At 36.8% G+C, this 27,103-nt stretch overlaps 1 protein-coding gene and 1 non-coding gene across 2 annotated transcripts in view; one reads left to right on the top strand and one right to left on the bottom strand.

Moving 5' to 3' along the window:
- GABRG3 (gamma-aminobutyric acid type A receptor subunit gamma3) overlaps positions 1–27,103 on the top strand; it is a 643,721-nt gene that overhangs the window by 163,949 nt on the left and 452,669 nt on the right. The window lies entirely within an intron of this gene.
- On the bottom strand, positions 17,048–17,115 carry LOC132000462 (small nucleolar RNA SNORD29). The gene has a single exon (XR_009399322.1). It is a non-coding gene; the product is annotated as a small nucleolar RNA SNORD29 (small nucleolar RNA).

Here is a 27,103-nt window from a genome sequence, read left to right on the forward strand (position 1 = left end):
ATTTTCAATTTAATTTGTCCATTAAAGAAGACCAGAGGGCGCCTGGGTGGCTCAGTCAGTTAAGTGTTTGCTTTCAGCTCAGGTCATGGTCCCTTGGGATAGAGTCCCATGTCCGGCTCCCTGCTCAGCGAGGAGTCTATTTGTCTCTCTGCTCCTATGCTTGATCTCTCCTTCACTCTCAAATAAATAAATAAAATCTTTAACAACAACAACAACAACAAAAAGAAGACCACACATTTATATTTATACTTTTATAATTTCATATATTTAACTTGTCATATTAATTTTGTAATATATCATTTATGTTCTATTAATATAATTTTATAATTTATATTTTATATAAAATACAGAAATAATTTTATACCACCATTTTCCTGTCTACCTCTTACCAATGTGTAGAATGGCATTCCTTTCTAAATACAGAAGCTATAGGAAATGATGAAGTCTGCCATCCTAGACATTCCACCAGTGCAACAGAGAAAGAATCATATTCCTGTAGTGGAAGAAAAGCATATATTATTGGCAAACCTATTTGCACTTGTGGTTAGGGAACACTGCAGCATAAAAAATAAAAATAATTTTGCCAATAGTATATGCTTCTGTTCCACTTCAGAAATATGATCACTGGAATTCAATTGCTACACGCTTGGAGCCAAAGATGGAAATTTTTATATTTTGGTGAAGGAAACATTACAAATACTTTTTGAGAATTATGTTTTGCAAAATTATGTGGTATATCCAAGTTTAAAAAAAACTCACCCATATGGCACTAACATTTATGCTAACGTGATACTTTGCCCCATAAGAATTATGAACATATGAAATGCAAATCCCCAGGATTTGAACACAGGGGCCCATAAAGTGAAGAAAAACTTGCAATAGTATTTCATTTGATAACACAGTGAGTTAAAATAATATATTAAAATACCCGTAGCCTCATCCTGAAGCTATGCATCACAGCTCTTGTGTCCCCCCACCCCGACTATCAATCCTCTTGGTTTTACATATATTTATTATCAACCTGAACTTTGAAAGCACTTGAGATATATACTCCTGTGTTCAAGTATATCCTGGATTTGGAAGGTGGACATACAGACCTAGACTCAAATGTTAGTTTGTCCATTACTACCTGTATGACATTTGGGTAAAGTATTAATCTAACCACATACCTATTTCCTTGCCTATAAACCAGAAATAATGATATTATCTCCTTATAATAGTAATAATTCTTATACAGGCATATTCCAAGGTCAGGTGCATATATGCTTATTATTATAATTTTTACTATACTGAGATATCACAATGTACAAGGCAGAATATATTGGACTATGTGTACAGTGCCAAAATTTCTCATGTTTTATCAAATTTCTCTTGATCATGGTTTTAAGGTTTCTTGTGCATAGAGCTCTCTTGTTGAATATAAATTACTATCTGCATTCTCCATCTACATTCACCCAGATGCACAGAAGCCCTACTACTTACCTGAATGAAGTGTGTGGAGTTCTTGTGTTCTTCGTTTACAAGTACTTGGTGAGCATCTACTTTGTGCAAGCAGGCTCTGGCCCCTGATTATTCAGCAGTAAACGAGACCCACAGGTGGGCTTTCCAGGTTTTTCTCCTGACTGATTGGGTCAGGTTAGGTTTTCGGATGGGCAGGAGCTTCTGGAATGCAGGTGAGATGGGAAATGCAGTTATTAGGAATGAGACTTGGTTTATAAAAACCCATATGGAAAAGAGTATGGTTAGTTTGGGGCTCCTTACACAAGAACAGAAGAGAAAATACACTTAAAACCATGGGTCAGACACTGAAGTGAGCTGTACAGCAGCAGAAGAACAGCCCCCACCATCACAGCACATTTTTGCATTCCTGTAGTAATTTTGGGCTGAGTACATATTAATCCAAACCTAACAGATCCTGTGCCTAGGAGTCCATGAGGAAACCATTTTGTTAAAGGCTTTTTATTTCCCCATATTCCATGCTCTCTTTAATGTGATTTTTAAAATTTACATTCAAATTATACCTATAAATCCTATTTAAATGTGCTTTATATTAAGCATTTTGTCTAATTATGGCAGTAATAAAAAGGAATTACACTACTCCTACCGATTTCCATAAGAAACTCTGTGTTGAGTTTCCTTTCAAATAATGTGCCAAAGGTTAGAATAAAACACTATTAATCTAGGGGTGCTTGGGTGCTTCAGTCGTTAAGTGTCTGCCTTTGGCTCAGGTCATGATCCCAGGGACTTGGGATGGAGCCCTGCACCAGGCTCCTTCTCAGAGGGAAGTATGTTTCTCCCTTTCCCACTCTCCCTGCTTGTGTTCCCTCTCTTGCTGTGTCGCTCTGTCAAATAATAAATAAAAAAATTTTAAAACCTACTATTAATATATTAAAAGTTTAATAACAAGAAAATAACATTTTTGTCAGATATGAATAAAAGAGGGAAAATAAAACACTCATTATTCCCTGATAAACCATGCCACGTGGGGAATACTTCCTTTATTAGGTGAAAATACTTTACTGGCTAATTTTTTATTTAGAAATACCATCTGAGGGTAGGAGAAGAATGAATGAAACAAGATGGGATTGGGAGGGAGACAAACCATAAGTGACTCTTAATCTCACAAAACAAACTGAGGGTTGCTGGGGGGAGGGGGTTTGGGAGAAGGGGGTGGGGTTATGGACATTGGGGAGGGTATGTGCTTTGGTGAGTGCTGTGAAGTGTGTAAACCTGGTGATTCACAGACCTGTACCCCTGGGGATAAAAATATATGTTTATAAAAAATAAACAATTATTTAAAAAAAAGAAATACCATCTGAATATGAAATTATTCCGGTAATGGCCCTTTACTTTTCTTTGGTTTAAAGACATCATCCTTATAATTTACATATCCCTTTCCCATACACATTGCCCACCGTTCCCACAGAATTTACTTACCTCCTTACATAGGTCATTTTAGTATTTCATGAAGTCATGTGACATTTTCTTCAAACTTCTCACATTGCTTATGCACCTACCAAGGATTTTAAAAAAGTATACATTTCTTCTACTCCTCACTGTTCGCGTCCCCCTTCTCTTTTCCTATTCCCCTTCTTCTCCCTCCTTCTTTTTCTTCTCTTTAAAATATATGTTAAAAAATAAAATTTATGTTAATTAATGGAGTTTCATTTTCTTTCTTTTTTTTTTTTTAAAGATTTTATTTATTTATTTGTAAGAGACAGAGGGAGAGAGAGCGAGCGAGCACAGGCAGACAAAGAGGCAGGCAGAGGGAGAAGCAGGCTCCCTGCCGAGCAAGGAGCCCGATGCGGGACTCGATCCCAGGACCCTGGGATCATGACCCGAGCCGAAGGCAGCTGCTTAACCAACTGAGCCACCCAGGCGTCCCAATGGAGTTTCATTTTCATCTTGAAAGAAGAAATAATATGAAAAGATTTTAAAAAGAAACATAAAGCTGCTTCATGCTCTACCCTTCCTGACTTGAGCCCACTTTCCATTCTCTACATTCTGTTATTTTGCTTCCCATTCCTGAAATACATTTATACAAAAATTTTTTGATCAGCCATTGTAAGATAATGCATAATAGTGCTTACCAGAGATGACTAGAATTTAGTTTTCTACTTGTAAGAGTTTATAGGAGAGATAAACACGACACCAGGCGAGGTAAGCACAAGGCTAGATTTATTAAAGGCACCCTTGGGCGAGGTTCCGTGACTCTGGAGAAGAGTCAGGGAAGTCGCACCGGGAGGGGGTCGAGTGGGTCTTTTATGTGGGTTAAGAGAGAGAATAAGTTCACAGCCATATAAGGTACGGTATTCGGGGATTGGAGGGTTGGGGGAGTCCTGATGCTCCGGTTTCTTGCATAGGTATTGGGTTACTTGCAGAGATGTGACCTGGGCATACATCCTTATGGCTGGAGAGTCAAGGGTTCGGAAAGGGGGTGGGGTGGGTAGGGGGAAGCCTGGAAGATGGCAGCCCGTCGGTCATTTCTATTGTTTCTCTGCATTCCCTGAGCCTCCGACCCAACACTACAACACTACTAACTGCCTTTCCTTGTGTATTCTCCACTCCCATTCTCCCCAAACAAAACAAAATTTGATCAAATATATATCTCCTGCTTACAATATTATAATCATGTGATAACTGAACTCTGCAAAATTTCCTAGTGTGATTTGCTTAATTTTTGGAGAGGAGAATAAAAATTCTCTTTGTTCAGGAGGTAACTGCTTTCTTTTAAAAATGTAATGTCATATCCTAGCATCAGTGTTTTATCAGTAATTCTGATTGAACCAGAATCTTCTCTAGGTCTGAGTTCTTCAACAGTCCCTTTTGGCCATCTTCCTCAGATTTGCTTTCCCTTCATCTGCTCATGGACTGCCTACTGATTGGACCTGGAGTCTCCCTACACCATCATCGTAGGAAGCCCCTTCCTCTCTTTCTTGTGTTGACCTCCTCATCTCTAGACCAGTCCTTCCCAGTCTTAGGCATTCTCTTCCCTTATTTTGGTGGAGCATATTCTCCAAGAACTTCCTAAAGAATGTTCCATAGAAGGTACATTTTTGGGAAATCTTGAATATCTAAAAATTTCTTTATCTTCACTCTCGTAGGCTGGCAATAATTGCACCTCAGATTTACACAAATATTAATCTATTGCTGGCTAGATTCTGTTATTGAATATGGATGGGTTCTATCTCATCCTTATTTATGATGATTTAATTGTGACTACTTCTTGCCTCAATTCCTTTACTCCTTGCCACAATCAGAAAAATTCTTTTCCCCTTCAAAATTTGTAATTTTATGATCCTGTGTTTTAAATACAAAGTACTATCTGGGGTTTTTTTTTTTTTTTTTTTTTTTTTTTTCTATTTCATTATGCCAGGCACTAGGCAATTCTTAACTATCTGTAAGGTGAAGACTTCAAATAATAAAAATTTGTCTTCTATTATTCCTTTTTTAAATATACCCACCGTAGTCTTAATGTGTTAAGCATAATGCTAGTCTAACATGCTTCTACACATAAGTTTACAAACATTTGTATCTGAATGAAAGAAGATATAACTCAAAAGTTGATTTGTACACAGTGTAGTGTCAATGAATTTAACATATGTCTGTTCTTACATGCATCTATACACATGCTCCCAAACACTTCTATCTTAATGAAAGAATATGTTACATGAAATACTCATTAATGTAATAGAGTTTCACTGAGTCAGTAACAGGAATACTGTAAAGTGCTTCCACACATACCTTTATAAATACTTATATCATAATGAATAAAGATGTTATATGAAGGAAGTTATATACACAGTTTATTGCAATCTTTTGAGCATCTGGTTATTCCCATATACTTCTACTGTATGCTACTTGAAAGAAGGTTTATACACAATACAGTTTCACTGAGTTAAGCATGTGACTATTTCCATATGATTCTACACATGTTTATGAACACTTACAATAGCAAATAAAAGTGTTGCTGGAAAGATGCATTATATACAGAGTAGTTTTAATGAGTTCAGCATAATGCTACTCCTTCCTATATACTTCTACATGAGTTACATACCCTATCTTAATAAATGAAAATTTCATTTAAAACACTTATTATACAAAGTATAGCTTCAATGAGTTAAGCGTAAGGCTATTCACATATGCTTCTAAATATAAGTTTACGTACACGTCTGTCTTAATGAAGAAAATGTTATTTGAAGAACACAGTATGCACATTGTAGATCTAGCGAGTTAAGCCTACTGCTATATCCATTTGTTTCTACACAGAACTTTACAAACACTTTTTTAAAGTTTTAAATTCCAGTTAATTAACATACAGTGTAAAATTATTTCAGGTGTACAATATAGTGGTTCAACAGTTATTATACAAACCCCAGTGCTCATCACAAGTGAACTCCTTATTCCCCATCACCAATTAACCTATCCCATTAACCAAAATCATCCACCTCCATTCTGGTAAGCATCAGTTTATTCTCTGTAGTTAAGTTTCTTGATTTGTCACTCTCTCTTTCTTTTTCAACTTTGCTCTTTTATTTTGTTTATTCAATTCCACATATGAGCGAAATCATATAGTATTTTTTTTTCTCTGTCAGATTTATTTCACTTCATAATACTCTCTAACTCCTTTCATGTCATTGCAGATGACAAGACTTCATTCTTTCTTTTATGGCTAAGTAATATTCGTGTGTGTGTGTGCGCGCGTGCACATATATAATACTTATTTATCAATTCATCAGTCAGTGGGCACATAAGCTGTTTCCGTAATTTGGCTATTGTAGATAATGCTGCTATAAACATCTGGGTACAGGTATTTCTTTAAAATAGTATTTTTATATTCTTTGGGTAAATACCTAGTAGTGTGATTCCTAGATCATAATGTAGTTCTATTTTTTAAAAAAGATTTTATTTATTTATTTGACAGAGATCACAAGTAGGCAGAGAGGCAGGCAGAGAGAAAGAGGAGAAAGCAGGCTCCCTGCCGAGCAAAAAGCCCGCTTGAACCCAGGACCCCGCTTGAACCCAGGACCCCGGGATCATGACCCGAGCTGAAGGCAGAGGCTTTAGCCCACTGAGCCACCCAGGTGCCCCAGTGTATTTCTATTTTTAACATTTTGACGAAACTCCATACAGTTTTCCACAGTGGCTGCAACAGTTTGCATTCCCTTTTACCACATGCTTACCAGTACCTGTTCTTTTTTCTGTTATCAATTGTAGCCCATTCTGACAGATATAAGGTGATACTATGTTGTAGTTTTGATTTTCATTTCCCTCATGATCTGTAATATTGAGATTCTTCCATGTGTCTGTTGGCCATTTGTATGTTTTCTTTGAAAAATATCTATTCGTGTCTTCTGCTCATTTTAAAATTGGATTATATGTTTTTTGAGTGTTGAGTCCTATACGTTCTTTACATATTTTTGATACTAACCTCTTATCAGATACGCCATTTACAAATATCTTCTCCCATTTCATTGGTTGCCTTTTAGTTTTGTTGATTGTTTCCTTCACTGTGCAAAAACCTTTTATTTTGATGAAGTCCTAACAGTTTATTTTTGCCTTTGTTTCCCTTGCCTCAGGAGACCTATCTAGATAGAAGTTGCTATGGCTGATGTCAGAGAAGTTACTGCATATTCTCTTCTAGCATTTTTATGATCTCAGATATCACATTTAGGTCTTTAATCATATTTATATATGTGGTCTAAGAAAGTGGGCCAGTTTTGGCGCCTGGGTGGCTCAGTGGGTTAAGCCGCTGCCTTCGGCTCAGGTCATGATCTCAGGGTCCTGGGATCGAGTCCCACATCGGGCTCTCTGCTCAGCAGGGAGCCTGCTTCCTTCTCTCACTCTCCATCTGCCTGCCTCTCTGCCTACTTGTGATCTCTGTCTGTCAAATAAATAAAATCTTTATAAAAAAAAAAAAAAGAAAGTGGGCCAGTTTCATTCTTTTTGCATGGTGCTGTTCAGTTTTTCCAACACTATTTATTGAATGGATTGGCTTTTTTTCCATTGGATATTCTTTCCTGCTTTACTGAATATTAATTGATGACATTATTGTGGTTTCATTTCTGGGTTTTCTCTTCTGTTCTATTGATCTATATTTTTGTGCCAGTACCATGCTACATACCACATACTATAGCTTTTTAAAATAACTTGAAATCTGGAATTGTGATACCTCCAGGTTGTCTTTTCTTATTCAAGATTGCTTTGGTGTTTTGGGGTCTTATGTGGTTCCATAGACATTTTAGGATTGTTTGTTCTAGCTCTGTGAAAAATGTTGTTGGCATTTGGATAGGGATTGCATTAATTATGTAGATTGTGTTGAATAGTATAGATGTTTTAACAGTATTTTTTCTTCCAATCCATGAGCATGGAATGCCTTTCTATTTCTTTGTGTCCTCTTCAATGTCTTTCATCAGTGTTTTATAGTTTTTAGAATACATGTTTTTCACGTCTTTGTTAGATTTATTCCTAGGTATCTTATTGTTTTGAGTGCAATTGTAAATGCAATTGATTTCTTAATTTTTTTTCCCACTGTTTCATTATCGGTATACAGAAACTCAAGAGATTTCTGTACATTGATTCTGTATCCTATAACTTTACTGAATTTGTGTTATCAGTTCTAGAGGATTTTTAGTGGAGTCTTTTGGGTTTTCTATATATATGTATATAGTGTCATGTCATCTACAAATATTGGAAGTTTAACTTCTTCTTTGCCAATTGGGATGCTTTTTATTTCTTTTTGTTGTCTGATTGCTGTGGCTAGGACTTCCAGTACCACATTAAATAAAAGTGGAGAAAGTGAACGTTGCTTTTTGCTCCTGACCATAGAGGAAAAGCTCTCAGTTTTTCTCCACTGAAGATGATATCAGCAATGGGTTTTTCATATATGCTCTTTATATGTTGAGGTATGTTCCCTCTGAACTTACTTCATTGAAGATTTCTATCGTAATTGTCAAATGATTTTTCTGCATCTATTGAAATGATCATACATTTCTTATGTTTTCTTTTACTGATGTGATATATCCCAATGAGAGATTTGTGAATATTGAACCATGTTTGCAACCTAGGAATGAATCCCACTTGATCATGGTGAATGATTCTTTTAATATATTGTTGGATTTGATTTCCTAGTAGCTTACTGAGAATTTTTGTATCCTTTTCAGTAGGAATAGTGGCCAGTATTATTATTTTTTTTTATTGTGGAGTCTTAATCTGGGTTTGGTATCAAGGCAATGCTGGTATCATAGAAAGAATTTGGAAGTGTTCCTTCCCTTCCTATGTTTTTGAAATATCATATCTTCTTTAAATATTTAGTAGAATTTGCCTGTGATGCCAACTGCTATTGAATTTCTGTTTGGAGTTTTTTGAGTATTGATTAAATTTCTCTGAATGTTATCCACCTATGCTAGTCTTCTAGTTATTATTGTTTCAGTTTTGTGAGTTTATATAGTTCTAGGAATTTATCCATTTCTTCCAAGTTGTCTAATATGTTGACATATAGTTAATATTCTCTAAGAATTGTTTGTATTTCTGGGTTGTTGGTTGTTATTTCTCTGTTTTCATTTGTGATTTTGTTTGTTCATTCATTTGTTTTTTGTTTTGTTTTGTTTTGTTTTTTTATAAGGCTGGCTAGAGGTTTATCAACTTTTAAAATTTTTTCCAAAAACCTGGTCTTGGTTTCATAGATCGGTGTTTTTTTTTTCCCCTATATCTTTTATATCTACTCTAATCTTTATCATTTTCTTCCTTCTGCTGGCTGTAGGCTTCATTTGTTGTTCTTTTTCCAGCTCCTTTAGGTTTTTAGGTATAAAATTAGGTTGTTTATTTGCGGTTTTTGTTTGTTTGTTTTTCATTTTGTTTTGCTTTGGTTTGTTTTTGCTTCATGAAGTAAGCCTGTATTGCTATCTTGCCTCTTAGGATGGATTTTATTGCATCCCAAAGGTTTTGGACTACTATGTTTTCATTTTCATTTGTTTCCATGTACTTTTTGATTTATTCTTTGATTTCCTGGTTGGCACACTCATTATTTAGTAGCATGTTGTTTAACCTCCATATATTTGTGGTCTTTCCAGACTTTTTTCTTGTGGTTGACTTCAGTTTCATAGCATTGTGATCAGAAAAGCTATGTGCTCTGACTGTGATGCTGAGGCTTGTTTTATGGTCTAATATGTGGTCTGTTCTGGAGACTGTTCCATGTGCACTTGAAAAGAATGTGTATTCTGCTGGTTTAGGATGAAATGTCCTGAATATACCTGTTAAGTCCCTCTGATCCAATGTGTCATTCAAAGCCATTGTTTCCTTGATGTTTTGTTCAGATGATCTTTCCACTGATATAAGTGGAGTGTTAAAGTCCCATAATATTACTGTGTTATTATCAATCAGTTCCTTTATGTTTGTTATTAACTGTTTAATACATATGGATGCCCCCATGGTGGATGCATAACTATTTACAATTGTTATATTGTCTTATTGGATTGTCCCTTTTGTGATTATGTAGTGCACTTCTTTGTCTCTTCTTATAGTCTGCGTTTTATAATCTATTTTCTCTGATAGAAGTATTGCTACTTTGGCTTTCTTTTGACATCCATTTGCATGATAAATGTTTTTCCATGACCTCATTTTCAATCTGTGTGTGTCTTTAGGTCTAAAATAAATTTCTTGGAGGCAGCATATAGATGAGGCTCTTTTTTTTTTTTTTTAAACCATTCTGAAGCCCTTTATCTTTTGATTGGAGCATTTAGTCCATTTACATTGAAAGTAATTATTGATAAATATATATTTATTGCCATTTTATTACTTGTTTTGTCTTTCTTTCTGGAGATTTTCTCTGATGATTTCTTGATTTTGTCACTTTTGGTCTCACCTCTGAAATCAAAGGGTCCCCTTTGCTATTTCTTGCAAGGATGGTGTAGTGGTCCTTTAGTTTTTGTTTGTCTAGGAAACTCTTTGTCTCTCCTATTTTGAATAACAGCTTTCTGGGTCAAGTATTCTTGGGTGCAGACTTTTCCTATTTAGCACTTTGACTATATCATGCCACTCCCTTCTAGAATGTTATATTTCTGTTGAGAAATGCCCAACTACATGTTTTTCCTTAAAAGTTAAGGACTTGGGGCACCTGGGTGGCTCAGTGGGTTAAAGCCTCTGCTTTCGGCTCAGGTCATGATCCCAGGGTCCTGGGATTGAGCCCTGCATTGGGCTCTCTGCTCAGCGGGGAGCCTGCTTCCCCCCCTCCCCCCCACTGCCTGCCTCTCTGCCTACTTGTGATCTCTGTCTGTCAAATAAATAAATAAAATTCTTTAAAAAAAAAGAGACTTTTTTTTCTTCTTGCTATTTTTAACATATTTTCTTTATTATTATATTTTGCAAATTTAATTACAATATGTCTTCGTGTTGACCTGTTTCTTATTTTGATGTGAGTTCTTTGTGTCCCCTGAATCTGGATGTCTGTTTCCTTCCTCAGGTTAAGGAAGTTTTGAATTATTATTTCTTCAAATAAATTTTCTACCCCCTTTCCTCTCTCTCTTCTTCTTCTGGGACTCCTATAATATGAATGTTATTATGTTCAATGGAGTCACTGAGTTCACTAAGTCTATTCTCATAATCTAGAATTCTTCTTTATGTCTTTTGTTCAGCTTAATGAAGCTTTCAGTTAGTTTGCCTTCTAGATTACTAATTCATTCCTCTACTTCTTCCAGCCTGGTGTTCATTGGATCAAGCACATTTCTAATCTCATATATTGTACTCTTCATCTCTTATTGATTCTTTTTTAACTCTTTTATTGCTCTAGTAAGGAGCTCACTGATGTCCTCTATTAATTTCTCAGACCTGGTATCTTTATATTTCTTGCTTGAAGTTCTCCATGAGAGATGTTACTCGTATCCATTTCACTTTGATCTAGCCATGCCCTTGACTTGTTCTTTCATTTGGAATAATTTCTTCCACCTTGGCATTTTTTTTTCTAAGTCTATGCCTTCTCTGTGTTAGAAAAGTCAGTTATGTCACCTGCTTTTGAACGTACTGGCTTCATGAAGATGTCCTGTAGTGCCTGGGGCCTGGTGCTTGGAGGAGTGTCTCCACTGTGTGCACATGAGCTCTGTTGTTCTGTTTTGACTGCTCTATTCTTCACACCAGTCATCTGCTGAGGCTCTCCTTGCATGCCATAGTCAGTGTTTGCTCTGTGACCTGAATGCGGTAAGTTTTAACGAGGTGTGCTCTGGTCTGCTTGTGAAATGAGACTTGTCACCACCTCTACTGTAACTGAGGCCCTACAGAATTCTGGTTCAGAGAAGCAGTATAGGGAGGGGTTTGTGAAGGTCCTTCTGGTGGAGGGGTCTGCTGTGCTGGGACTGAGATAAGTGTGACTGAGAAGGGCACTCCTACCAGAGCAGAGGGATAGAGCTTAGTGTATGCAAGTTAGGCAGCCAGTGTCTGTGCTGTGCTGTTCCCCACAGGGGACTCTATGTTTATAATGAAGGGTAGCAGAGGGAAATGACACTGGACAATTCCTGGGTTCCCTGAGAGGTGTCTCCATGGAATCTGCCTCTCAGGGATGTACTCTAAGAAAAGTAAATAATCTCCCCACAGTGGGCCCCACATTCTCTTTAGATTGAAGTGTCTAGGTTTAGGGTGTCTACCTCCAGTTTGTTTGCCTTCCTTCTTTCCAAGAGTAGGGCAGTGCCCTCCAGGCTTTATATCAGCCTTTAACCTTTGCTCATTGCATGAAGTCATGTAATTTAACCCTTTTCATTTTCCAAGCCAGTGGCTTTGGTGAAATGTTCCCCTTGTGCATCACCTTGTCTGTTCCTCTCTCTCCCTTCTCATTTTTTTTTCCACTTCTTACCTTCTTTGATGTGGCCTCTTCTCTCTCTTCAGTTGTGGTGTTTGTTCTTTAGGTCTATTTCTGGAGTAGTTAGGATGATTTGATACTCATTTATTTGTTTTTATGGGAAGAGGTAAGCCACCACCATCTTTCTCTGATGACTTTATTATACTATTCCTTTAATAAATTCTTTCTTCTGTGGTATTATCTTTCTCTTATAATTTTATTATAACCACTTTATATTGTATACATTTTTCTTATTGCACTAGTTTTTAGGAATTTTTTTACCAATTTACTCTCCAACTATCTACTAATTTTGAAAAACAAATAAACAAATAAAAACTCCAAAGGACTTTCTTGCCCTTGGAATATTCCTCATTAATGGCATCCTGCTATTATTTTGATGACTTAATAATGTCTCTTCTCTCTCTGAGGACATTAATCACCATTACTTTGAAGTTTTTTTCTGGTCCCACATTGCTTCTAATACCTCTGGTACTATTTCTTCCTATTTGTTTTGGAGTACATTTTTTTATATAATAGAGAATTTCCTCACTTGTATCTTATTAATATTTAGAAATAAAGTACTCATGGATGACTGGAAGCTCTCTGTAGGTCTCACAGTGGAGCGAAGTCTGGGAATCTAGAGGAAGTACTGCTTGTTAGTATTTCTAGGTCTTTTTACTTTGGCTTATTAATTTCACAAGGGTTTTTTGTTGTTGTTGTTGTTTGTTTTTTGTTTTTTCTTTGCTTGGGAAGTTGCAAACTTGTGGACACATGCTGGAAACCAAATAAGGAAATGGCATTGTGTGCTTACCTTTTATTTCTGTGTCACTGAATCTTGGGTTTTTGATTCAGCCTCCAAAGATCAGGAAATTCCGTGTTTTATTGGGATGGAGAAAGACAATCACCAGCTCTGTTTGTTTTATGGTGTTTTAACTCCCTCTTCTCTTTTGGATCCATTACAAGTTCTTGTCCTGAGATACTGAGAACCCCTAACTCTTGAGATTCTTAATGGTTCACCTTATCTAGAACCGGGACAGTCTGAGATATTACCTCACTTGTGAGTTAACAAGTTGGCCTACAACAGTTTCATAGATTCTGGGAGAAGAGAGGAGATGCTTGGTTCAAAGACAAAGGACTTTATTATTCAGGTCACTGCAGGAATCATAAGTTCCATATTTCCCTCTATTCTCCTTGCCCCCCCCCCCCCAAGTTCTGTGGGATAAGTGTGAAGCAGTTTTTGTCACAACTGAGGATCTCTGAAGTTAGGAAACCTCAACATTTATTTTTTCATTTTATTCTATTTCTTTTCAGTGTTCCAGAATTCATTGTTTAAGCACCACACCTAGTGCTCCATGCAATACGTGCCCTCCATAATACCTACCACCAGGCTCATTCAACCCCCACCCCTCTCCCTTCCAAATCCCTCAGTTTGTTTTTCAGAGTCTATAGTCTCTCATGGTTTGTCTCCCCCTCCATTTCCCCCCAACTCACTTCTCCTCTCCAACCCCAACATTTTTAATGTCTGCACATCTTTTCATGATGTATTTGATGAAGGAATTTCTTAATTTTAAAGAAATTCAATTTATCAGTTTGTTCTTTTATGCTTATGTTTTAATGTCCTATTTAAGAGATGTTTACGTTTCTCCAATTCATGAACATATTTTAAAAATTTTATTCTTGGGATGCCTGGGTGGCTCATCAGTAGGTTAAGCCACTGCCTTCAGCTCAGGTCATGATCCCAGGGTCCTGGGATCTAGTCCTGCATCAGTCTCCTTGCCCAGCAGGGAGCCTGCTTCTCTCTCTGCCTCTGCCGGCCACTCTGCTTGCTTGTACTCTCTCTCCCTCTCAGATAAATAAATAAATAAATAAATAAATAAATAAATAAATAAAATGTAAAAAAATAAAAAGATAAAAATTCTATTCTTAACGTTTTAGTATTTTAACAATCACATATAGGTCTATAATCTAGTTCAACTTAATTTTTGTCTATGACATGAGGTAGGAGTCAAGGTTAATTTTTTCCCCCACTATGATATCCATTTGCTCCATGACCACATATTAGAAAAACTATCTTAAACAGTGCATAGAATTCTAAAAACTGGGAGTATGTTTCAGCACTTAATATGTTCTACTTTAATGAACTACAAAATGTGAGACCAAATGCAGCTGCCATTACTGTGTATTTACCAAATGGTGATTGGGCTATTCAAATGAAACAAATAAATAAAAGATGTTTTTAAGGAGGTTATAAAAAAACGATAAGAATAGACTTTATACATGTACTATAATTCATAAAAATGAAGGAAAATTATGTAATAAAATAGATAACATTTTTTCAACACCTCTTAACAGTTGCTGTAGTACTGCAGTTGTCACTTTTGTTCCAAAATATCTGCTCACTAAGGAAAATTAGGGAGTGTGGACAAATTGTACTTCTTGTTATATTAAGGAATTTCCTAGGAGATCTCAATTAAAGAAAAAGAGTACCAGGAAAGGCAAATTGGATTCATTAACAAAGTTTTCGTTAATACACATAAAGGATCATTCTGAGTATGGTATCTGACACTCCCTTTCTATGGTACCTGAAGAGATGTGGGAGACAGAGGTTAAAGCTATCACTGAAACCATTGTAGGATATTGGGGCCCTTGCAGCCCCAATTTATAATTTCTTAAGCCAGGGTCTACACAAAAGGGTGAAGTTAATTCTTTCTCACTTTGCTACTAACCACTGTGCAGTTTTGGTCCTCTGAGAGCTACAGGACAAGTGAGCTAATTATAATGTCACCTTTTGAAGATTTTTTTTTTTTTTGAAAGACAGAGATCACAAGCAGGCAGACAGGCAGGCAGAGAGAGAGACAGGAGGAAGCAGGCTCCCTGCTGAGCAGAGAGCCAGATGCAGGGCTAGATCCCAGGATCCCCGGATCATGACCTGAGCTGAAGGCAGAGGCTTTAACCCACTGAGCTACCCAGGCACCCCTATAAAGGTGCCTATAATGGCACCTTTTGGACATGGCAGGTGCCAGATCAGATGGCAGTACCCAGCAACAAAGCAAATCATATACAATGGATAAAGCTTGTCAAATGTATCTGGTATTTTCTAGACTAGGATTAGAGGAAAGAAAATGGACATTACATTTTAACTGTGCAGAGAGCAAACTCAGTCTCTCTCTTTCTCTCTCTCTCTTTCTCTCATTCTTAAAAATGTTTTTATCTATTCATTGAAGAAAGAGAGAGCATGGACAGGGGAAAGGTCAGAGGGAGAGGGAAAAGTAGACTTTCTGCTGACTAGGGAGCTCAATGTGAGGGAGGCTCTATCCCAGGACCCCAGGATCATAATCTGAGTTGAAGGCAGATGGTTAACTGAGCCAGCCAGGTGCCCCATTATTTATTTATTTTTAAATGTTTGTTTGTTTGTTTGTTTGTTTATCTATTTATTTGCTTTAAGGAGAGAGTGAACATAAGTGGAGGGAGGGACAGAAGGAGAGGGAGAGAATCTCAGACTTCCTCATTAGTGCGCAGCCCAACTTGGGGCTTGATCTCATGAGTCTAAGATCATGACTCTGAGATGATGACTTGAGCTGAAACCAAGAGTTGGATGCTGAACCAACTGAGTCATCCAGGCGTCCCTGGGATTGTTTCTTAGATGTGTGAAACATCCCTTTGAGACTCTTCGATATAGATCATGAGCAGGAGAAGGGTTGGCATGAGGAAAATAGGGATTTAGTTAGCAGCTAGGATAAAGACAAATAGAAAACTATCTTGAACATATAAATGTAAGGCATCATTATTATTGGATTTAAAACATTTAAATTATCTTACCTATTTGATTCTCTTAACCTAAGAGTTTGCAGCCAGTTTTCCTAAAATGAAAAAGAAGGAATCACATGGAGGTTAAGAGATTTGCCTACTATTTTAGTAGTCAATCCAGGTCTGGTGGAGCCTAGATCTATGGACATCATTTTCTTTTTTCTTTTTTTTTTTTTTTTTAAGATTTTTTATTTATTTATTTGACAGAGAGAAATTACAAGTACACTGAGAGGCAGGCAGAGAGAGAGAGAAGGAAGCAGGCTCCCTGCTGAGCAGAGAGCCCGATGCAGGACTCGATCCCAGGACCCTGAGATCATGACCCGAGCCGAAGGCAGCGGCTTAACCCACTGAGCCACCCAGGCGCCCGGACATCATTTTCTATCTCGTGCCTCTTATTCTCTGTAGCCTCACTGTTTCCACATGCCTTCTCACCCTAAATCCCTCTCAACAATCCTGACCCATCAGCCTATCACGACCACTCTCAGGCAAATTCTGCTGAAAAATACTGCTCTTCCTATATTTCTACTCTATTCAACATATGCAGAGACTCCCCACTGGCTCCTAGATTACATATGAATGTCAAAAAACCAAAAACTTTTATTTATAAAGAAATAGTTGTGTGCTAATTTGAACAGCTAGATTGTACAAAAAATGGCTTGAAAATTCCCTTTTGATATCCTTAAAGAGCTGGATTCCATTATATATATATCTCTTTCTCTTCAGAACCTCTTAACCTCAGACTGGAGTTGGGAAGAAATATTGCTTAGGTTCCCTCAAATCATTCTTGGGCACCAGACATTGTTCTGGACCTCGGAGCAAATAAGCTCGTTACTTGTAACAGTGCCCAGGGAAAGACAAAGCTGTGGGTTATGAAAGTTCCTTCCACATGGCATCCCTTTACTCCTGCAATCTCCAGTTTCTCAGTTGTTCACATGTTTTCATAGTCTAAGTCATAGTGAGCTAAGTTTGATTCATCATAGCATGATCTATATTAACTTTTAACTTTTCCATATTTACGTTCTCTTTCTCTCTCTACACACACACACACACACACGCACACACACACACACAGACAATTTTTTTTTTGCTAATATGTGGAAAATCAGTTGCAGGCATCACAGCATGTCATCTCTGAATATTTCAGGTTTCCTACCTATGAATGAAAGTTCTACTCCCTACTCATAATACCACTAAAATAAAGCTATCATTTAGTATCTAATATATGGTAAAAAATTTTCCAGTTGCATTTGAAATGTCTTCCATAGCTATGCTATTTTGATCCAAGAATCAAGGTTCACACGCGACACTAATTATGTCTCTTCAGTCACTTCTGAACTAGTTCGGCACCCTCCTTTTTGATTTGTTGGGTTTGTCATGGCATTTACTTTTGTGAGGATTCCAGGTTGGTTATGTGCTAAATGGTAGAATGTCCCACATTCTGGAATACCTGATTGTTGTATCATGATTAGATTTACAATGAACATTTTTTGGCAGTAATATCTCATTGGTGAAATGATTTTGATTAAGCACTAAATACTAAGCATTACATTTTCTGTTTTTGTGATAAGGAGTCTTCATCATAATGGGCATGTGTTCCTTAGCTTCCAATAAAATTAATAAGTGATATCAACACATGCAGATCTCCTTCTCTGAATGGAAAATGATATCTCTCACATTAGATCCATGTTGCTTTTGAAGTGTTTAGAAATTCAGCTCCATAATCAGATCAGTAATCAGTCTTGGATCAGAATTTTCTGCATATTGTTCTTATAAATATCTCCAAGTGATCCAAGGTGACAGTTGTCCTTCTAAATATTATTACTTGAAACATTTGGAAAAAAAAAAAAAGAGTCCAAATTTTGACACAATCTCTTTCTTTCTTTCTTTCTTGCTTTCTCTTTCTCTCTTCCTCTCTCTTTCTATGTCTTTATCTCTTTCTTTCTGATATGGGGCAAATGGAGTGGGGTTTCTTATTAAAGTACCATATGAGTGATGATACATTTATCTACAACTAGATTCAGTGTTGGGAGGCACCTACATGATTGTGTAATACAGTGTTCCAACTCACTGCACCAACTCCCTGCAGAGAACTGGTCCCCACTAGCCATGGTGACATCCGTTACCAGTGGCATCCAATAAAATTTTTGAGTTAAAATTCCCCCCATTTTTATTTATCAATATCATTTTTAGTTCTTGTAAGCCTTTATCTACCTTAAAACCCTTCAAATATTTGTAGACAACTCTACATTCTCAGAAGAATTTTCTTCTCTGGTTTAAATATCCTAAGCTTGTCCTGGGTATTTCCTCTAAGTGGGAACTTTCTGCATGCTTTCTTTTTGAAATGTGTATTCCTGCCCTCTCTCCCTCCTTCCATCTCTCATTTCCTTGCTCAGACAGTAATTCAGGTCTGCCATGTACAAACCAGGCATGGAAATGCCAAGCTGACTGCTTGTCCTCAGTGAGCTCATAAATCACAAAAGTGCAAGGAGATAATCAGAAGAACCAACAGTGCGCATAGCAGTGACTCAACACCATGACTAGGACTGGGGCTTCTGTTACACTCATCACAAAGGAGGAGGTGGTCACTGGACCCAGAGAAAAGAGAAGCTCAGTTTCGTATGAATGGTAATATTCTAGGGAGGAAGAGGCATGGCCTAAGTTCTGGATGGGGGAGTGCAAGATGAAGACATGGAAGGTACAAAGCAGGGAAGTATAAGGTGGCAGGAGTATGGGATGAAGAAGAAAGCAGAAAGCCATTCATAAAGAGTCTTTTGGAGCCTTTCTCAGTTGTTTGGATTATGTCTTGGGCAGTTGGAAGCTTCCAGAATGAGTTTTACATTACAGAGTTAGTAACAAGATAGACACACCCTTTAGAAGGATATCTGATGGAAAATGCATATCTATATATGAAATAGAACATTTTCTTGACTAATCATCAGATGTACCAAGGAAGAAAAAAATTTAAAAGAAAAAAAATGTATTTTCCTTTTTTCTTAACACATTAGTATTTCTTACAGCAGCTTAGTTGGTTGTAAACAGAATATTACCATTGATTTCATTTTATTATTGTAGTTGCTCTTTAAACTTTTAAGAAGTGATCTGACATGTATAACAGCTTCTTCTTTGGGTTTTAGAGCCTTTTTTTTTTTTTTTTTTTTTTTTTTTCATTTTTAGGAAAGTAAAGGCATTCTGTGCCCTCCTTCCCAGCATTAGTACTCTTTGGAGAACTCTCTGGGATAGAACAGATGTTGCAGGGAGATCTGTTCCTGTTCTCTTGGCTTGGCCCACATATAGAAAACTGTGGCAACCCTCAGCTTTCATGTACTGCAGCCACCATGCCCATCAGTATGGTCACACCCATTGGGTTCCAACACCCAGTGAGGCACTGGCATTGGACTAGCAAAGCAAATAGCTCCTGCTGTTTCCAGAGGAATAAAGATACTCAATATATTATCACAAATAGTATTACTATAATTTTGTTTAAACAAAATGACAACAAAGGAGAAGCCAATCATCCTACAGGATGAATATCTCAAACTGTGTGCATGTCATGCTTGTTTAGCAAAGATAATATCCCGCCTTTCTTAGCATATTTTTTCCACAGAGATGATGGAACAAGTCTTGCAGCCTGAAATTCTATCTCCTGTGTTACCTCAGGGGAATTTAGACTGAAGACAGACTCTTCATACCAAAAATTAAAGTGATAGGAAGCTTCATTCTTCCTAGGTTTAACTCGCCAGCCAGTGAGACCTTGACTAATTTTGCTCAGCTCCTCTGAATATATACTTCTCTAAAATATAATTCCCTCTCTGTGGGGCGCCTGGGTGGCTCAGTGGATTAAGCCTCTGCCTTTGGCTCAGGTCATGATCTCAGGGTCTTGGGATTGAGCCCCACGTTGGGCTCTCTGCTCAGAAGAGAGCCTGTTTTTCCCTCTTTCTTTGCCTGCCTCCCTGCCTACTTGTGATCTCTATGTCAAATAAATAAATAAAATCTTTAAAAAAATGTATAATTCCTCCTCTCTGGTTCTCTGGACTATGATTAGCCCCATATTAATGGGTCCATGACTATCTCTCTTGTTTATCAGTCATCTCTGCCCCCAAACCCAATGTGTGGGTCACTGTAAAGCTTAAAAAAATATATTTGTGCAATAAATATAATTTTGGCCATGACATTTGTTAGCATGTCCAAGCCTGGTGTATTTCCACCCAAAGTGTCTTGAATCAAATATCTTGCTCAAATATGTCCCACATAAGTATATTCCTAATTACTCATTAACATCTGTTGAACCAATGCTCCTAATTCTACTTCCTGGAATTGGCCTTTAAAAATTATGTCCTTCAAATATTTGGAACTATAATCCCATTACCAATAAGTCTTCCATTTTGGTTCAAAATGCTTTGTTGTCTTCTCTCAATCAGATTCCCTTTATTAGGCTGGTTGGACAAAAGAAGTATTTTTATCTAACTTGTTCCTCAGAATATTCAACAATGAACTTGAAAAATAAGTTTCCAACCATGAAGTGACTCCAGATGTAATTAATTCAGTGCCTAATGCTGGGTCCTTAATAGGGATAAAAGACTTCTGTTTATGCAGCATAAGGCTATACTAGCATTTTTCTATTTTATTTTTTGCGTATTGTTTTATTGGTCTATTGATTTTTGCTGGCTTAAATTTTGTTTGTAGTCCAAACTCTGAGGCCTTTTCTCAAATCATTTCCTGCTCATGATCTCTTCTTATTCAGTTCTTATATACTTAATTTTTACTTTTTATCCCTTTAACACTTCTTCTTAGTTTAAATTGATCACAATAACCTGCGGAGAATATTTTGGGCATTAATTTCACCTAAGATATTCTTCTCATTCCACAGAATGCTCAGCTCTGGTTCATAATGTTATGATGTTCCATATTTTCAAATGTGAACAAATGTTTATGATGCTGGGAAGTGTGTTCTCAGCTGATACTAACTTCTACTCTCTGAGAATGACTCCAATCCTCTTTAAACCTCTATACTGCTCAGCATATAGCTGCCACATTTCTATGCTGACCACAGCATTCAGTGTCCACAAATGCCTGTTAAAAACCAAGACATACAGGCTCTCTTTGGCTTTCCTCTAATCTGCAATTGCAGTAGCTGTCTTGAAAATGGTTTGCTGTCAACCCCCCCCCCCCACTGATTCCATCTTATTCGTAGTGATTAGAGTATCATTTATTAGAGGCTTAAAAACCACCTAATAATTATTTATTCTTACCATTGAGGAGAGATTGTTAGATTTACCTGTCTATCTCAGACCTACCATGTCCCTGTTAGGAAAATCATAACAGCATGCACCAGTTTCTACTATTCCATAACCACTACCTTCTCTGCACTTCCAAGGGTTTGTAGTTAACATCTATATGGGGGTAATTCTCTTGAACATGAAACCTTCAACCTAATTGTAATCACTAAATGTTACCTTCCACAGCTAAGACTTCCTGGAAGTCCACGTTAGTCTTACATTTTCCTACACCCCCTGGATCTCTCATTATTTCTATAACTCACTAGAGAGCACCATCTCCTGTTCTAAAATTCTCCTGCCTCTCATTGCTTTGCTGGGCTTCACTTAGCATTAACATTTATTGCCATCTTTAACTTCTAATTTTATACCTAACCAAGCTCTAAGATTTGGTAATCTTACCTGTCTGGCAGCTGTGCCTTCTTTTTAAATCCCAAGGTCTAGTTCATGTTCGCATATCCTCTTGCCTGGGGCATTCCCAGTATAATCAGACCCTGCCCTTTGCTTCTCTCCTCATATGTTACAGCAGATCAGTTTGCTGAAGCCCCGATTTTAACCTGGTATTTTCCTTTCCAAAGCTTTCAAAGTTTCTCCATTTCCTGTGGAATCAAGTCTTCCTTTTATCCCTCTTTTTGGACACATGGAAATCTTCATTTTGTCATTCACTTCACATTCCTTTGGTGGCAGACTGAAGTTTATGACTTGATTCATTCTGCTGGTCAACCTTGTCTGTTGCTTCCCTCTGGAAGGCTGGGAAAACCTAAAAAGGAGGCAGCAAGGAGCTTGGGTTCAGACTCTCAGGCCAAACACTTCCTTGAAATGTATTTCCTTTACTAACAGAATGGAAATATCTATTAAAAAATATTAGTAGAATTGTAAAATGTGGCTGAGGAGTCCTGAAAACAGTGCTCAGAGTGTGATAAACACTTGCTGTATAAGTGCAAGCAGTTGCCTAGTTTAGGAGATTGAAGTGTTCGTTATTTCAAATACTATAACTTAACTCCAGTGAGCCTCAGTTACCTTCCTGAAGAGTGGTTGGTCATACAGATAAAAAACAAGGTTTACAGTTAGACAGACCTGGGTTTGAGGTTCAGCTAAGCCACCTGTTAGCTCTATGACCAAAGGAAAACTAGTTACAGTTAGTTACAAGAGTCCAGTTATGACATCCTCTTAATGCAATGCCTTGTAAGCAGTTAACAAAGAATTATTGAGGGGTGCCTGGGTGTCTCAGTGGGGCAGAGCCTCTGCCTTCAGCTCAGGTCATGATCCCGAGGTCCTGGGATCAAACCCCACATCAGGCTCTCTGCTCAGTGAAGAGCCTGCTTCCTCTTCTCTCTCTCTCTCTGCCTACTTGTGATCTCTGTCAAATAAATTTTAAAAAATTAAAAAGGAATGATTGAATAAATGGAATCCTGAAAATGGTCAAAGAAAGATGAACTGGAAGACAGCACTATCACTTTCTATTTAAATGAATGTGAGCAAGGCACTTGACCCCTCTCTGTTTCACTTTTCTCCTATGAAAGTGTAAGGATCAATGAAATAATGCATTTAAATAGAGTAGCATGCTCAAACTTATTTGGCTCTCAATAAATGTTAATTTTAATACATTATAATAAATAATAAATAAATAAGACATGATGCATAATGTTCCTGGTGGAGCTGGTGTGCAGTATACATTCAATAAATGATATTTGTCAGTCATCATCACTGTTGTTGTCATCATCATCATTCTTCTTATCATTCTACCTTTTCCAATCCCAAAATCATTCCTTTTGATAGAAAAGGCATAGATAGTATTTGAAATAGACTTAAACTCAGAAAAGTAGAAATCCAATGACTAGCTAGACGCAGATAATTCTTCCAGCTATTTCCAAGGCTGGAATTTAATCAAGGATAACAGTATTCTGGATTTTTACTTTATTTCACTCTGTGTGTGTGATATTCCTTAGTTTACTATTGGAGACGAGAGAACATATTTTTCCCTTATGATCACTATCCTACTCAATGGATCCTCTGTTATTTTTCAGAAAATAGGTGAAGAACCATGAAAAATGATTAGAGAGCTTACTGGGAATTTCAAAGAGCAAAAAGGCAAGTTGAAAGCTTCTAGGACAATTGTCCCAAGGGAGACACCTGTGACAATGACCTTTGCTTAAGATTTTAGAATTTTCTCAAGGCCTAATAATTCCTCTTTATCCCTATTACTTTACTGTGTGCTTACACTTTATCTCTCCCACCCTGTCTCCTTTCTTCTACAGGTAGAACTGTAGAAGTTCTTATTCTTAATTTTCTCTTGAAAACTCTTTTCATTTTTGAGGACACCTTTAGCTCTTCCATTCCTACTTATATTTTACCTCCCCTCCTCTCTTGCTTTTAATTCTTAATATATAAATTTGAATTATATGTTAAATGTTTTATACATTAGAGAAGATTTTCACATCTCTTAGAAAAAGTGAATTTATAATCTTTTGTTACTCTTCTCTGTGATCCTTGAATTGTTTTTTTCCCCTCTCTGATTAGTAATGTTTTATTTTTAGGAGAGTAGAAAAAGATATTTTACCCTGGAGACAATGTTTTTGTTTAAATAGGTGACTTTATGTGAATTTACTTATGATTAAAAAATATATTACACAAGCATACCTATGCTAGACCTGTTTTATGAGTACACAGTTACAACATGCGATCCCTACTGAGTGCTGGAAACTATCGTAACTTCTGTACTTATCATTTCCAAGTCTCATTCCACAATGAGCCTTCAAACACAATTTTTGCCCATATTTTTCAGATAAGAAAACTGTTGTTTACAAAGATAATTATTTGGGGGAGCACAAGACTGAGAAGTGGCAGAGAGAAGCTTCAACCCAATGATAGCTGAGTCTAAACTTCCTCTCACTGGGAGGTACTGAAGTATGGCTGGAAAAGCAGAAAACCCCAGGGTTGGCATAGGGTTTTCATGTACTTCTAACAAAATTTATCTTAAAAAAAAAAAAGTTTATATTAAAACACATAGGATGTATTATATGATAGACTGCAGATTTTTCATTAATTTTAAAGCTACAATAGGTAACTTCAAAGTCATCAATGACAGCAACACTTTTGTGGGTTTCTTCATGAATTTTTTTAACTTTTCATTTTGAAATAACTATAAGATATGCTCAGGTAAATAATTATTTAAAATAAAGTACATCTGTTTTATTTTATTTACATATATCAAGTAAATGTATTTTACTTTTTTTAATTTATTTTTTTTTTAAGATTTCATTTATTTGACAGAGAGAGAAATCACAAGTAGGCAGAGAAGCAAGCAGGGGGAGGGGGGGAAGCAGGCTCCCCGCAGAGCAGAGAGTCCGATGCGGGGCTGGATCCCAGGACCCTGGGATCATGACCCGAGCTGAAGGCAGAGGCTTTAACTCACTGAGCCACCCAGGCACCCCAGTGTATTTTACTTTAAATAATTATAGGAAAATACAACAGTAGTGTAGAGAAGTCCTGTGTATCTCTCACCCAGTTTCCCCCAAAGTTTGCATTTTATATAACTACAGTGTCAAAACCAGGAGATTGGGATTGTTATAGTGTGTGGGTGGACATAGTTTAATGCCATTTTATCACATGTTTATATTTCTGTACCCACAATCTCGATGAAGATATAAAGCCATTCCATCACCTGTTCCATCATCACAAACATCTCTCTCCTGATGCCTTTTTATGGTCATACCTGCATTTCTAATCCCCAACAACTGCCACTCTATTTTCCATTTCTACACTTTTCTTCCTTGAGGGTATATTATAAGTGGAATCACACAGTATGTGACCTTATGAGATAGGCTCTTTTTTCCCTCTCACTCCACAGAAAGTCCTTAAGTACTATCCAAGTTGTAGAGTGAATAACTAGTTTATTTCTTTTTACTGCTGAGTGATATTCCATAGTATGAATGTACCACAGACTCCTTAACTATGTACTTGCTGAGAGAAATTTTAGTTGTTCCCAGTTTGGGGCTATTACAAATTAGGCAACTATGAGCATTATTATACTAGCATCTTAGGGCTGCTAACACGAAATGCCACAGACTGGGTAGCTTCAACAACATAAGTCTATTTTCTCACAGTTTTGGAGACCAGAAGTTCCAGATCAAGGTGCTGTCAACATTGGTTTCTAATGTTCGTAGCTTGTACACAGATCCTTCTCACTTTCTTCTCACATGAACTTTCCTCTTGGAGAAGGGGCAGTGCGGGGGGAGAGAAAGAGGTATTAAAAAAATTCTATATCTAAGGAAAACATCTTTCAAAAATGAAGGTGAGGGTAAGACACTGTAGGATTAATGAGTGAGAGAATTCATTATTTGCAGGGATAAACTATAAGAAACATGAAAGGAATTTTTTCATGCTGAAGGAAAATTATCCTAAATGGAAGTTGTCCACTGAAGGATTGAAGAGCTCAGATAAATGTAAATATATAGGGAAATTTAAAACACTTATTTCTTAATATCTTCAAAAGGTATTTGGTCATTTAATGAACAAGTAATAATAATGTAGAATTAAGTTTATAATATATATGGAAATAACATGGTACATAGCACAAAGGATATACTCCTAAGTTTCTAATATCATATGATATGTAAATAATATAATACTAGTTTATAGTAGACTCTGATAAAATATGCATATTATAAAGCATAGCGCCACCAATTAAAAAAAAAAAGAGGTATAGCTTAAAAGCAAATAAGGGAGATATAGTGAAATATGAAAAAATACTTAGTTGATCCAAAAGAAGACATCAAAGAACTATAAGGACCAGAGGACAGATAGAAAAAATAGAGAACAAATGACAAGACAGAAGACAGAAACATACCAATAATCACATCAAATGTAAATGGACCAAATACTCAAATTAGTTACCTAATACATTCATTTTTCAATAGCAGTATTAGCACTCTTAATTATTTTGAAATCATGACAGTGGAATCATGTAAAGAATGTGACAAATAAGTTGTGTGAAAGAAATAAGATTTCATTTTTATTTTGTTAGCATTTTTTGGCCAATTGTTTTAAATGAGTGTTTAAAATAGGAAGGCTGATGTAAAAAATGTGCCAATTATCAGTATATTATTTATGCATTCCCCAAATAGATTTTGAATCTCTCAACTCAAGCATTTTTCAAATTGAAAATATATAATTACTACTTTCAAGTCTGTCCCTTCCAGATTGGGCTTTTAGCTCTCGCTCAGTAGCTGACTCAGACTTCACCAGGGCGGGTGACAGAAAAGAAAGAGCTGGGTATGGTCTGGTGCTGGGGTGACGAGAGAAGGATAGGAAGAGAGGACTAGTGTCTCAGGGCATAGAAGCCTGGATTACACTGCTCAGAAGTGGGTTGGGTGGGTTTGATGCTAGAGCCAGATCATCATAAGTTTCTCCTAAAATTATAGGCCATAATTTGGTAAGGCAGATGAAGCACCAGTATTTTAGAATCCATGCTCCTAAATTAAGAAATAAATTATAGCTTTGAGATTCTGCATCAATCTTAAATCTTGAAACCTCTTCACTTTAACTAATGATAAATATAAATTATTTTTCTTCCACTTGGTCCAATCTAAGAGCTAGAAATAAAGGAATAGTGTTGCATGTAAGTGTTCTTATAGAGTCATTATTCCTGATAGAAGGGCTCCAAAGTACCCGCCATGCCATTGCCTTTCTCTGCAAA

Source organism: Mustela nigripes, chromosome 13 (assembly GCF_022355385.1).
Source record: "Mustela nigripes isolate SB6536 chromosome 13, MUSNIG.SB6536, whole genome shotgun sequence".
In the NCBI taxonomy this organism is placed as follows: Eukaryota; Metazoa; Chordata; class Mammalia; order Carnivora; family Mustelidae; genus Mustela; species Mustela nigripes.